The sequence below is a fragment of the Triticum dicoccoides genome, chromosome 7A (assembly GCF_002162155.2).
Source record: "Triticum dicoccoides isolate Atlit2015 ecotype Zavitan chromosome 7A, WEW_v2.0, whole genome shotgun sequence".
Lineage (NCBI taxonomy): Eukaryota > Viridiplantae > Streptophyta > Magnoliopsida > Poales > Poaceae > Triticum > Triticum dicoccoides.
The window spans coordinates 457,043,646-457,046,448 of NC_041392.1; positions in this window are offsets into that span (position 1 = coordinate 457,043,646).

Sequence of the window (2,803 nt, forward strand, 5' to 3'; positions counted from 1 at the left end):
AGCTAAAAGCCCTGCTTTCCACCCAGCCGGTGCTTGCTGCTCCAATCAGCAAAGAGCCTCTTTTGCTTTATATAGCAGCCACTGGACAAGTCGTCAGTACAGTACTTACGGTCGAGCGGGAAGAAGAAGGAAAAGCGTACAAAGTTCAACGCACAGTTTATTATATTTCTGAAGTCCTGACCCCATCAAAGCAGAGATATCCTCACTATCAGAAGCTTGTCTATGGAATTTACATGACCATGAAGAAGGTTGCACACTACTTCTCAGATCACTCTGTTACAGTCGTCAGCGACGCTCCATTGTTAGAGATTCTGCACAACAGGGATGCAACTGGTCGAGTGGCAAAGTGGGCGATTGAACTCCTTCCCTTGGATATCAAGTTTGAGGCAAAGAAAGCTATCAAGTCCCAAGCAATAGCAGATTTCCTCGCCGAGTGGATCGAACAGGAACTGCCGACTCAAGTTCACTCTGAGTACTGGACCATGTTCTTTGACGGATCCAAGATGTTGAACGGTTCTGGTGCTGGAGTAGTTCTGGTATCCCCCCGAGGAGACAAGCTCAGATATGTCCTCTAGATTCACTTTGATTCCTCCAACAATGAAGCAGAATATGAAACACTCCTGTATGGGTTGCGCATGGCCATCTCACTCAGCGTCCGCCGCCTCATGGTCTATGGCGACTCAGATTTGGTAGTTAATCAAGTGATGAAGGAGTGGGACGTCAGAAGCCCAGCCATGACTGGTTACTGCAACGCGGTGAGAAAGCTTGAGAAGAAGTTCGAGGGGTTAGAACTCCACCACATCCCCCGATTGAAAAATCAAGCAGCCGATGAATTGGCAAAGATAGGTTCCAAGAGAGAAGCCATTCCCAGCAGTGTGTTCTTGGAGCATATTCACACGCCGACAGTTCAGGAAGACCCTTTCACTGAAGAGCCTCCGCAACCTAAGAGCGCCACGGATCCGATTGAAGTCGAGGTCCCAGCTGTGGTCGACCTAATCATGGAGGTTCTGGCCATTACTCCCGACTGGACGGTGCCCTACATTGCCTACATCCTCAGGAAAGAGCTCCTAGAGGATGAAGAAGAAGCTCGACAGATCGTCCGTCGATCCAAAGCCTTTACTGTGATAAGAGGGCAGCTGTTCAGAGAAAGTGTGACTGGAGTCGGTCAGAAGTGCATAACACCAGAAGAAGCTCGAATGATCCTTAATGACATCCACTCGGGGACCTGTGGTCACCATGCGTCCTCTCGGGCCATCGTGGCTAAAGCATACCGAGCTGGATTCTATTGGCCACAAGCAAATGAGATGGCGAAAGATATAGTCGACAGATGTGAAGGCTGTCAATTTTACTCCGATATGTCTCACAAGCCAGCGTCAGCCATAAAGACCACCCCCTCGTCTGGCCCTTCGCTGTTTGGGGACTGGATATGGTTGGACCGCTGAGAACCGGCAAAAGCGGCTTCACTCACGTGCTCGTTGCAGTCGACAAGTTTACCAAATGGATCGAAGCCAAACCTATCAAGAACCTTGATGCTAGCACCGTTGTCAGTTTTATCAGAGAATTGACATTCAAATATGGAGTCCCACACAACATCATCACGGACAACGGATCGAACTTCGATTCCGATGAGTTCAGAGCTTTCTGCGCCTCTCAGGGCACCCGAGTCGACTATGCTTCTGTCGCTCACCCGCAGTCGAACGGACAAGCAGAAAGAGCCAATGGCCTAATTCTCAAAGGACTGAAACCCCGACTGATGCGTGATCTCAAACACGCAGCAGGTGCTTGGGTTGATGAACTTCCATCAGTTCTATGGGGTTTAAGGACAACTCCTAATCGGTCGACTGCGAGAACTCCTTTCTTCTTAGTCTATGGAGCCGAAGCTGTTCTGCCAAGTGACTTGCTCCATAATGCACCCCGAGTTGAACTCTTCTCCGAAGCGGAAGCAGAGCAGGCCCGGAAAGATTCAGTCAATCTCTTAGAGGAGGAAAGAGAGATGGCCTTGATTCGCTCGACCATTTATCAGCAAGATTTGCGTCGATTCCATGCCAGGAATGTGAGGGGTCGGGCCTTTCAAGAAGGAGACTTGGTTCTTCGAGTGGATCAGCAGAAACCACACAAGCTCGCTCCAACTTGGGAAGGCCCCTTCATCATCACCAAAGTTCTCCACAACGGAGCATACCATCTTTACAGTATCGAGCATCAGAAAGACGAGCCACGGGCTTGGAACGCGGAGCTACTCCACCCCTTTTATACTTAAACACTCGCTCGAATAAAATGTAATAAGCAACACCTTTTGTAATTCGTTTATCAAAGACAAGAGCTTACGGTTCTCTCATTCGATTGTGTTGTTCTTATTTGCTTTTCAAATCCCCCAGTGGGTGGGCTTAGTCACGAATCCGTTCCGCCTAAGTTCGAAAAAATCCTACCGAGTGGAGAGCAACCCTCCCACTCGGGGGCTTAGCTGCAGTCGAGCACTCACCTAAGTTCTCTCACTAAGAGACTTAACGGCAGTCGAGCACTTGCCTAAGTTTGAAAAAATCCTACCGAGTGGAGAGCAACTCTCCCACTCGGGGGCTTAGTTGTAGTCGAGCACTCGCCTAAGTTCTCTCACTAAGAGACTTAACGGCAGTCGAGCACTCGCCTAATTTTGAAAAAATCCTACCGAGTGGAGAGCAATCCTCCCACTCGGGGGCTTAGCTGCAGTCGAGCACTCGCCTAAGTTCTCTCACTAAGAGACTTAACGACAGTCGAGCACTCGCCTAAGTTTGAAAAAATCCCATCGAGTGGAGAGCAATCCTCCCAC